Source organism: Tupaia chinensis, unplaced genomic scaffold (assembly GCF_000334495.1).
Source record: "Tupaia chinensis unplaced genomic scaffold, TupChi_1.0 Scaffold000306_1, whole genome shotgun sequence".
In the NCBI taxonomy this organism is placed as follows: domain Eukaryota; kingdom Metazoa; phylum Chordata; class Mammalia; order Scandentia; family Tupaiidae; genus Tupaia; species Tupaia belangeri.
In genome coordinates this window covers 14,208-26,493 of record NW_006159796.1, presented here as the reverse complement: position 1 = coordinate 26,493, position 12,286 = coordinate 14,208, and the positions used below count along the sequence as shown (strand labels likewise).

Sequence of the window (12,286 nt, the reverse complement as noted above, 5' to 3'; positions counted from 1 at the left end):
GATCACCAGGAACCCATAAAAGTTGGAGTAAACCATGGAACAGATTATTTATTTATTTATTTATTTATTTATTTATTTATTTATTTATTCATTTATTTTTGTGTGAAAGCGAAAGATGCTTTATTTAGAAAAAGTGAAAGTGCCTTCCTGAGAGGTAGGAGTGGGCCAAGAGCAAGTGAGAAAGTGTGGCTTTAAGGCCCTGGCAGTTACATTCTGTGAGGTTTACTATGTTTTAAAAGAGATGTTTGCTATAGGTCATGTCTACTCATCAAGAGACAGAGTTAGAAAGACAGAAAGTGGGAAAGTACCCCCCGACCCTGGGGGATGGCCATGCCACAATCCCCTATCCTTCATTTTCCTCTCAGAATTTTGGGCTAGCTCCCACATGCCCTATTTATTTATTTATTTATTTATTTATTTATTATCATCATAATCTTGTTTATATTACATTGAATCACATATAACTTTACAGTGTATTACATTTCTTTTTCCAGAAGAAATACCATGCATATCAGTCAATACAAAGACATTAAAATCCATTCAATCACTGTTTATCATTTTGCTTGTAAAAAGACATTACCAACATGAAATATTTCTCAGATCAGTTCAGTTGAGAATACTATACATGTCATCAACAGGTAATAAACCACTAGTGCCCACATGCCCTTTGTGAGTCTCAAGCCACTGGGTCCAGGACTCAAACCACAGTCGACCATGTGTGAGTCCAATGCCTTAACTACTATGCCATCTACTGGCCCCAAGGTTTATACATCTTTTTAGAGATATTTTTGCTGTAGAGCATGTGTGCTCACCACAGAGACAAAAAGCAAAAAATCATCCCCAGAGAAAATGACCACGACACAATCCCTAATCCTCCATTTTTCTCTAGGAATTTTGGGCTTTCATGCACATGCCCCTGGTGTGAGTTTTAAACTACTGGGTCCAAAACTTCAACTATGGTCAACTACATGGGAGTCCAGTGATGTAACCATTATGAAATTTGCTGCTCTTAGTTTATTATGTTTTAATCTAGTTTGTGTTGCTTAATCATTGCTGAGATCACTGACTGTTCTCATCTCATTGACTATATTAAATATGGTTGGGGCTACTGATTCATCTCATTGGCTATATCAAATGTGTCTGGGAGAACATTTATTCATCTCATTGGCTATATTAAATGTGGCTAGGGCCACTGAATCATCTCATTGGCTATATTAAATATGGTGAAATCATCTAGACACCCTCCTCCCCACTAATCTCCCACCTAGATGGAACAGATTTATACCCATGGCCACCCAGTGGAATCAACCCTGCCAACACCTTGACTTCACACTTCCAGAATTATGAGACAAAACAGTACTGTTATTTAAATCACCTATTTTGTGGTACTTTGTTGTAGCTGTCCAAGCAAGTGAATAAATACACAGGCTTCAAAACTTCTGTGTCTGGATGTTCACCAACATCTTTGGGATGGTGGTGGAGGTGAAATAGATGTCAGCAAAGGACAGGTTGGAGAGGAAGAAGTACATGGGAGTGTGCAGGTGGAAGTCTGAGATGGTGGCCAAGATAATGAGTAGGTTCCCAATGATGGTGACTAGGTACATGGACAGGAATAGCCCGAAGAGAATGAATTGAATCTCTGACTTTGCTGAAAATCCCAGGGGGAGAAATTCAGCAACACGTGTTTGATTTCCTGTTTCCATGGGAATGAAATAGCTTCCAGGAAAGAGGAAAGAAGTAACAGACAACACAGTGAGAGCACTGAAATTTGGTTACATTTAATTTCAAGCAAAAGAATTCATGCAATTGTTCCTTTTCCTTCTTTTCTTCCATTGGGGAATTTGAAATGTTTCCATTCTTTCCCTTGCTACCACTACTCTTTTTATCTGTTTATTTATTTGAGTTTGTTTTACACATTCAATCACTCTACATCACTTAGCTTGTAAAGTGAATTTATCCAACATGAATACACTTCGCACCAGCCCAGTTGAGGATATTATACATGTTATCATCAACAAATAATAATAAATTTTTGTATTGCATAAATATCTATTTTTCTCCTTAATTTTTTTCCTACAATTTCTCCTTCTCCCACCTTATTCCCACACTGTCTCCAGTATCCATAACCATTCTGGATGGTTCTGTATCTCTTCAGTTCTATGGTATTTACACCCTCCACAGCCTGGCTTCCCACTGACTAGCCAGAAACAGAATAGAGACTTAGGTAAGCACACCTGACAAAAATATGCACTCTTTTCAAAATTATTGGGCCACTGGAAAATCATGATGTCTTTTTCTATGTAAAAATGCATCATGACTTTTCTGACGACCCAATAGTTTAGAAGAGTAACTAAGGAAACAGATAACCACAAACCATAATAAGCCCCAAGGTGTAGAGAGAATTAAATTTCTAGAGTCACCACATTATATTATTCAAAATACCCAGCTCTCAACAAAATATTATGAGGCATGCAATGAAAAAAGAAAGCATGGCATAGGAAAACATTAATTAGTAAAACCTGACCCTGAGATAGCTCAAGTATTAGACTTACAGAGAAACACATTATTTTATTATTTTTTTATGGATTTTTCCTTAGAGCATTTAACCAAAGAAAGACAGAGAGATACAGTGAGATAGAAAGTGAGAAATCATCCCCCCAAAGGGGTCACCATGCCACAGTCCCTTCTCCTCCATTGTACTCGTGAGATTTTGGACATGCGTGCACATATGCCTGGAGTGATTTTCAAGCCATCAGGTCCAGGACTCAAACTGTGGTTAGCCATACAGGAGTACTGTGCTGTAAGCACTATGCTACCTGTTGGTCCCGGCATTGGATTCTAAACATCACCTGTTGTATCTGTAATCTCCCAAGCATTCTCTGAGATCTTTAGAGGACAGAATTCTAACTACTTTCTTATTCTAAGATACTTTCTTTTTATTTTTTTCTTTCTTTTTTTTTTATATCCAATGACTGTACATCACTATAGCATACCAAATGAATTTTTCAAGCATGACTACACTGTATATTAGTCCAGTCAAAGATATTACCATACACATTATCAACAGATAATTTTCCCTTTTTGTGTCCTTTAAACATTTCAGTTCTTTAACTCCTTGATTCTGTCCCCCCCACTCCCACCACCAATTTCCTGCCCTCCTTCCACTATCTCTAGTATCCACAATTGTTCTTCATGCTTTTATACCTTATTATCTTTCAGTTTCTGCACTAGAGTGAAGACATTTGGTATATATTAAGTGGGAACTCTAAGATACTTTCTAAGGGGCCCTAAGGAGTCACGTCTACAAACACTAAACTTGCTGTAACTACTGTTTTTTTATTAAAGACTTATTTATTAGGGCCAACAGATGGTGTGGTAGTTAATGTGTTGGACTCACACATGGCTGACTGTGGTTCGAGTCTTGGACCTGTAGCTTGCTTTCTCACTTTTTTTATTTTTCTCTCTCTCTGGTCAAGTTAAATAAATAACAATAATAAATAAAATTAAATAAGCATAAGAAACCTTTTTTAAAAAACATAAGAAACCTTTTTAAAAATTGGAAAATTATTTATTTAATTTTATTTGACCAGAGAGAGAAAGTAAGAAAGCAATCTGCTAGGTCCAGGACTTGAACCATGGTTTGCCAAATGGGAGTCCAGTGCCTTAGCCACTTAACCACCTGCTTGCCCCATGTCATAGACTCCTTTGTTCCAGTGATTGCAGGATTCTCCCTACATTTAAAATTTTATATGCTTGGGGACCAGCAGTTAGCATAATGGCTATATCGCTGGACTCCCTTATAGTCGACCATGGTTCGAGTCCTGGACCCGGTGGCTTAAAACTCATGCCGGGCATGTGTGCGTGCATGCCCAAGATCCTGAGAGGAGAATGGAGGAGAAGGGATTGTGGTGTGGCCATCCCCCCTGGGGGGGTGATTTCTCACTTTCTGTCTCTCTGTCTCTCTCTGTTGGTCTGGCGAGCTGACACGCCCTATAGCAAAAACCTCTAAAAAAAAATGTTTATATGCTGATTAGCAATTTTGTGTCTCCTATTCTACTTTCAGAACTTAAAACAAACAAATTTAAAAAAGACAAAAACACTGCAACTGAGCATGTCTAAAAACACTTGTGTATCACCACCCTGATCACTTATATTAGTGCTTAGAATATACTACTTCAATTATTATTATTAATTTTTACAGAGCTTTGGTTATTTCTTTTTTATAATTTTTTACTTTATTTAATTAAAAATTAAAAACATATTTTAACCTTTACAATCTGTGTATTATTCTAAAAATAACTTTAACATTATTGATTTTTGTTTGTTTTACATTTTTTAAATTGACATTTAATCACTGTATATCTTTACAGTATACAACATGGTTTTTTTCCCAGCATGAATACAATTCAAGTCAGACAAAAAATATTAGAGTTTTGATTATTTCTACTGGCACATTATTTATTTATTGTGTGTAGGATTTTACCATATGGTACCTGTGCTCACAAGAGAGAGACAGAGAGAATGAAAGTGAGAAATCTCTTCCCAGGGAGATAGCCACACAATGATCCCTTCTCCTCCATTTTCCTCTCTGGATTTTGGGCAGCCACACACAGGTGCCCTGTGTAATTTTCAAGCTGTCAGATTCGGGACTTGGACCATGGTCAGTCACATGTTGGAATCCTGTGTCTTAATTACCATGCCACCTGGTGGCTTCTCTATTGACACATGTTATTTTTTTTAAAGAGAGATTTTTTGCTATAGGGCATGTGTGCTCACTGAAGAGACACAGACAGAGAAACAGGAAGCAAGAAATCACTTTTCCAGAGAGAATAGCTATGCCACAATCCCTTCTCCTCTATTCACCTCTTGGGATTTTGGGCATGTATGCACACGTACCCAGCATGAATTTGAAGCCCCCGGGTCTGGATCTTGAACCATGGTCTAAGTGGGAGTCCAGGAACGTAAGCATTATGCCATCTGCTGGTCCCTCTATTGCCACATTTTATTCTCACAGTTGTGCTGATGAGAAATAGATCCACAGAACCTCAGAAACATTTCCAGGGTCCATCAGGTCATGGAAGGAAAAGGCTGAAGTAGAACTTGCTTTTGTTGGATTCCAAGTCAGAATCTTTCTCACTCCTTGGGGCTGCCTCCCTCAGTCAATGTCCTACAGTTAAGAGGAAATGATAAAAGAGAAATAGAGCTGAATCTCTGGTACTTAAACATATGTAAGGAAAGGAGAGTGGCTCTGAAATTCTGCTCTGATATTAAAAGCAAGAAGAAGGCAAGCAGGGGGCATGGAGGTGAAGGAGACTGGATTCTACATGGTCAGCAGCATGGTTTTAGTCTTGGTTTTAACTTTAAAAAATCACCTGGAAGTATATGTGTGCATGCCCAAAATCCTGAGAGGAGAATGAAGGAGATGGGATTGTGGTGTGGCCATCTCCCCAGGCAATGATTTCTCACTTTTCCTTTCTCTCTCTCTCTCTCTCTGTCTGTCTCTTTCTGGAGAATGCATATGCCCTACAGTAAATAAACAGAATAAAATAACAAAGAAAGAAACTTGGAATAGGCTGCACAGATTTCCTGCAGAGAACACATTGCCCTACAATAAACAAACACAATAAAAAAAAACAAAGAAACTTGGAGTAGGCTGCACAGATTTCCTGCAGAGCTAGAAACATGAAGTATGTAGAACTTTGAATCAATCCCCTTTCACTAACTCGTTATCCCAGACCATACCCCAGAAGGCACCACTAATGCAACACTTTCCTTCCCTCCACACCACTTTCTCATGGTACTTAGCAGAATCACTCTGGTTTCTCCTGATGGTTTCATTTAACAGACGTGACTTTCCTGGTCTTTCTTCCTGGGACGATGGGTGTCAGGGAGTGGATGTTAGACCCTAGTTCTCTGGACTGAATGAGCATTTTGGAGAGGTATAGAGAGGGTACTTGTAGCCTGGAGCTGGCGAGCTGTAGCTGAACTCTGCAGATGGAGAATTTACAGTTATGGAGACTCAGTGAATACTCAGAGCTATTCATTAAAACAAAACTAAACAATGCACTGCTTTATTGTTGCTAAATTCTCTGGGCAATTCAGCTGCTGGGCACCCAGGGAACAGTAATTTGAAGGAACTTTTTCTCCATGGATTTGCCTTTGGGGCCAGATGTTCCCTCCTTCCCTACTCATGGTGCCCATCTCCCATGGAGTGAGCATTCCCTAATGGATATAACCTCTCAGGCAGGGAAAAATGGTGATGACAACCCTTGTGAACCTCCAAGTTGCTGTGAGCAACTGAGATTCCAGAGTCTGACTTAGAGATATGGGTATGTTGGGACCAGCAGTTGGCATAATGACTATGTCGCTGGACTCCTATGTAGTTTATCTTTCTAGCAAGTGCACATGTTGTACAGCAAAAATAAAAAAATAAATAAATAAGAAAGGAAAGGAAAGAAAAGAAAAACAAAAGAAAGAGATATGGGTATGTCCCCTGTGGAGATGTACATAAGCAAGTGGGAGCATAATAGATATGTCAGATGTTATCAGTGAGGTTGCCTTAGGGCCAGCAGGTGGTATAGTGGTTAAGGAACTGGATTCCCACATGGATGACCATGGTTCAATATTCAGACCTGGCAGCTTGAAATTATGCTGGGTGCATGTGCACAATACCCACAATCCCAGGAGGAAAATGAAGGAGAAAGGACTGGGGCATGACCATCCCCTAGGAGGAGCAATTTCTCACTTTCTCACTCAGTATCTCTCTCTGTCTCTCTGGCAAATGCATGTGCCCTATGACAAAACCAAAAAAAAAAAAGAATGAAGATGCCTTTGGGCCAGCAAGACTTCCACATGGTTGACCATGGGTCAAGTCCCACCAGACTATCAACTTGTAATAAAGCCAGGTGTGTGCACTTATGTGCCCCAAATTCCAAGAGGAGAAGGAATTGTGACATATCCATCTCTCCTAGAGGGGTAATTTTTCACTTACCTTCTCCCTGTCTCTGTTTGCCTTTGGTAAGCATATGCACCCTACAGCAAAAACCTAAATAAAATAAAATAATGAGGTTGCCTCTTCACTGGTGAGACCTCAAGACACAGGTTGTCCTCCATGCAGGTGTTGTATTTGCACTTAATCTAGTTGGATATAAACACATCTTTTTTTTTATTATTATCATTTCCTTCTGTTTCCTTGAGTTCTGGCCTTTGTATTATGAGTCATATTTGGAAATACTCTGAACCCACATTCTCATTGTTTTTTTCTATTTTAATAGCTATAATTCTCATAGGAGCATAGTCCTTACTGTTGTGGGATTGTTTCATTGTATACTGCAATGTGGTCATGGTGAAAATGAGGTGCACAGTGGATGTGGGATGTGTTTGGGTCATTCTGGGATCAATCCTCCCCCTCCCCCGCACCCTGTCTGTGGAGGGGTTGACTTCAGTAAGGTCAGTCCTTGGTACTAGAAAGATTAAGGATGACTCCCATAAATAATACAAAAATGATGGGGCCAGCAGGCGGCATAGTGGTTAATGTGCTGGATTCTCACATGGATGACTGACCGTGGTTGAGTTCTGGATCTGATGGCTTCAAACTCACACTGGGCAAATGTATGCACACACCCCAAAATCCAAGAGGATAATGGAGGAGAAAGGATTGTGACATGGTCATTCTCCCTGGGGGGATGATTTCTCACTTTCTCTCTCACTGTCCCTGTCTCTCTCTCTTCTCAGTGAGTGCATGTGCTCTAAGGCAAAAACCACTTTTAAAAAATGACATATACTGAACTATATACCATTTTAAAAGTCTTATAAACAAAAATGTCTTCCCTAAAGGCAATAGAGATACAAAAATCTGTAAATATATTTTAAAATACTGATAACTGTAGTAACACTGACACATAATAAAGATAAGTAAATCAGAATGGTGATCAGATATAAGGGTCCTCAGAAACTTCACAGAAAGTGTTCATTATAAAAAAAACTATGGATTTCAAAATTTCTTTGCACTCAAACACATGCTTTAATTCTTTTTTTTTGTAAACTTTTTTGAAGTCTCTTCATTTACTAGTATTTGCTCTGAGTAATGGTTTTTTAAAAAATAAGAAATCTTTGTGTTTTTTGAGAGATTTTTGCTATAGGGAGTGTGTGCTCACCAGAGAGACCTAGAGACAGAAAGCAAGAAATCACCCCCCAGGGGGAAGGCCACATCACAATCCCTTCTCCTCCATTGTCTTTTGGAATTTTGGGCACTCATGCACATGCACCCGGAGTGAAGTTTAAGCCATCGAGCCTGGGACTTGAATGGGTGGTGATGTGGGAGTCCAGTAATGTAACAATTATACCATCTGCTGGTCCCAAGGAATTGTTTTCAAAATCATCAGTCTGGAAAGAATATTTTAACAATTTATTTTATTCAAAAATTGTTTTAAAATTGACATTAAATCACTGAACGTCTTTACAGTGTTCAACATGTTTTTTTTTTCCCAGCATGAATATAATGCACGTTAGTTTTGTCAAAGACATTATCATCAACAGATAAGTTTTCATTTTGTGTCTATTGAATGTTTTGTTTGTTATTTTTATTTTTTTCCCTGAAAGAACTGCCCTATTGAGTGTGATTGAACATTTAAAATTTTGCTGTTGTTGTTGGCATTTTCTTTTAAAAAATGACTTATTTAATTTTTATTTATTGTTATTATTTTTTGCTACTGGACACATGTGCTCACCACAGGAAGACAGAGAGAGAGAAAGTGAGAAAACATGCCACTAGGTCTGGGACTTGAACTGTTGTTGACCACATGGGAATTCAGTTATTCAACCACCATGCCACCTATCAATCTGGTTGGAACTTGTAAATATGAATAGGTATACCTTCCAGTCTTCCAGTTTTTCCTATAAAGCACAGACATTGGTATATATTGAGTGGGGACATACCAACTCTATTTTTCATAGTCTGGCTTGTTTCACTTAACATTATGTCTTCCATCTTTGTAACAAATGTCAGGGTGTCATTTTTTTGTTTGTTTTATATGACTTAGTTGTATGCCATAGAAGATGTATGCCACATATTTTTTCAATTCATTTGTCTGGTTTTGAACATTTGGCTTGATTCCATGTCTTATAAGAACAGGGAGGGCAACTGTAGATAGTAAGAGAGGGGGTAGGGAGGGAGGGGAACAGAGGGAAAAATTAAAAATAAATAAATATAAATAAAACAAACAATTCTTTAAAAAGTGAAAAGTTATTTGCTGATGGTAATGTAGATGGTAATATCTCGTTATGAATAATATGCACTGTATTTGTGATGGGAATAACCATGTTCTACACTTTAAAGATGTATAGTGATTCAATGTAAATAATAAATATATTTTTTAAATATGAGTAGGTAGCCAGAGAGCATGCTCTAATTTTGCTGAAGGTGTTTCAAAGTCTTAGGGAATAATTTTAGATACAGATTTAAATATAGAACTTTCAAATAGTCTTTATTTTTTTTTACATTTTTATAAAGCAAAAATTACATTTTTTAACACAGAACTTTACATTCTTTTGTCTGTTAGATGTTTCTTCCCTTTGCTCCTCCCACTCACCTATTATCACCTACTCCCCTCCCTTATGATCTCTTGTATCTACACTTATTCTCTCTGCTGTTGTATCTTCAGATCTTTCTTTAAATCAGAGTTTCTTGTGACCAGCAGATGGCGTAATGACTCCCATGTAGTCAACAGTGGTTTGAGTCCCAGACCGGGTGGCTTAAACTCACACCAGGTGCATGTGCATGTGTGCCCAAGATCCTGAGAGGAAAATGGAGGAGAAAGGATTGTGGTATGGCCATCTGCCCAGGGGATGATTTCTCAATTTCTGTCTCTCTGTTTCTCTCTGTTTTTCTAGCAAGCTCACACACCCTATGGCAAAATCCTCTCAAAAAATAAAAAATCAGTGTTTCTCAGACTCAGCATCACTAAAATTGTGGAATGCTGCATATTAGATCTTGCACATGAACAACTGTTTGTCCATTTTGTTCCCTTACCTAACATGGCTGTCTGCTTCTGTAAACCTGCTTGTTCTTCCCATGAGAAAATAGCTTGTGCTAGCCATACAGAAAATCATATCTGGGATAATATCCTGTACCTGCTACTGTCTTTGCTAACTAACCTGAAACCCTTTTGTTTAGCAATGTAACTGCTTGCATGGAAACCCCACTCTCCTCAGAAATAACCTGCTTGATTCAGCTTCTGTAACTGCTTGCATAGAAACTCCCCTGGTAATTGACCCCCTATAAAAAGACTGCTCAAATGTCAGTTGGGGCTACAGTTCTGACTCTTGGCGCCCACCTCCCCACTGAGCCTCAGGCTGTAGTTGCTTTCCAGCTAATAAAGACTCCCTTTAAATTTAATCTGGCTTTGATGGTCACTCATTTAGTGGCATTCTACAACGTTTGGAGGCCCCAGCGAGATCTGGGAACCTTAGAGTGGCTGAATAATGCCCCAACAAGGATATTCCTTATACCTTGTCCCAGGTCCCAAGAGGGGTAAAGAGGCCTCACAAACATGGATCAGAAATTGGAGTCTCTGATGGCGCCTGAATCTGGTAAGATTCTAGTTATCTTGGTTTGAGAGTTCTCCTGGTGGGACTTTAGGAGGGCTGCACGCAGTGGAACCTCCATATCTCTGGGCCTGAGTGTGATGGCCATTCAGGTCTCTAGTGACAGTGATTTCTGGATACACTGTCTTGCTTTGTCTTGTCTTTCAAAATGGGACAGGACTAGTCATTACCCTGCTTGTCTTTGTGTGCACTGCCTTGATTTGTCTAGTCTTTGTCAGTCTTGTTTTTGTCAAGATGATCAGGGACAGTCATCAGTCTGTTTGTCTAAATGTGCTCCCCTTAACTGTATTCTAGATCATTTTCAGGACTTTTGACACTGGGCTGAGGATTATGGTATATCTCTGTGAATTGCCTTGTTAGTATCAAAGTAACCCCAGGGAAATTGGCTCTTATACTCCTGATGTATGTGTGCATGCAGACATGTACTATGTCATGTTATATACTGTAAGTTGTATGTCTATGTGTGAAAGGCCTTAACAATTCTATTCCATTTGTTTTATAAAAAGAGCACTCATAAAAATTGGTTCAAATGCTTTTCAAGTTCATATAACTTTAGTAAATGATCTGATTCAAATGTAATGAAAGAAAAAGATTAATAAGGGAAAGTCTACAATTTTCAACATTACTTTATCTAGGTTTTCATTAAACAAGCAACATCATGTTTACTTAATATGATTGGTTTGGTGAAACACTTAGTAATGTATATTGATTTTTCTGTTTTTATTTTTAGAGCTAACAGAGGATCTTTGACCTCAAAGTAACTCTTGGATGTTTACAAAGGGCCCCACAAACAGCCAAAAGGGAAATGTTAAACTGATCAGGCTTATTCTTTATATGTTAGATAAAGATGAAAAACATTGTCAAGGCCTTCTTGAAGAGACACATTCATGGTTCCTGAGAACTAGCCATTTTGGAGGAAACAGAGAAATGAAGATTTTCCACAGATAATTCAGGCTCCAACACACAAAACTCGTGTGATTGAACTTCCAAGTTTGGGAAGGAATTGACCATCCACCAGATGACTAGAAATCGCTGCAGGACTACAAGAAATATGGGAAAGCAGGAAAATACCTCTCGTCCAAGGGAAAAGGATAACTCCTCTTCATCCACACACAGTTCAATGGAAATCATGGAAATGTCTGATAAAGAATTTAGAACATTCATAATACCAAAGCTAACAGAGATGAAAGATAAGAGAGACAATGAATTGTGGAAGAGGAAGGAGAAAGGAGTCAATGAGTTCCAGGAGGTGAGGAAATTCTTGCAAGATCTAAAAGAGGAATTTCACACTTTACAAAATAATCAGATGGAACTGTTAGAGATCAATGCTATAATACAGTAAGTCAAAATCCCCCTTGAAAGTATTAAAAGCAGACTAGGTCATGCAGAAAATAGAATCTCAGATGTAGAAGAGAAAACTGCTGACCTAGAAAAATTCAACATGAAGACTGAGAAAATGACCCCAAAAGTTGAGAATAATATACTAGAAATACTAGATATCATTAAACGTCCAAACATCTGGATAATAGGCATCCCAGAAGGGGATTGATAATCTATTACATGAAATCCTGAAAGAAAACTTTCCAAACCTAGAGAAGCACTCAAAGATCCATTCCCAAGAAATACAAAGGACCCCAAATACAATCAACCCAAGAAGATCTTCTCCAAGACACATTATAGC

The 12,286-nt window shown here is 38.4% G+C and overlaps 2 pseudogenes; one reads left to right on the top strand and one right to left on the bottom strand.

Moving 5' to 3' along the window:
• The window catches only part of LOC102479568 (olfactory receptor 7A5-like), a 10,641-nt pseudogene extending 8,938 nt beyond the window's left edge, over positions 1-1,703 (bottom strand).
• An 8,847-nt stretch (positions 1,704-10,550) lies between these two features.
• The window catches only part of LOC102479158 (olfactory receptor 7A10-like), an 8,772-nt pseudogene continuing 7,036 nt past the window's right edge, over positions 10,551-12,286 (top strand).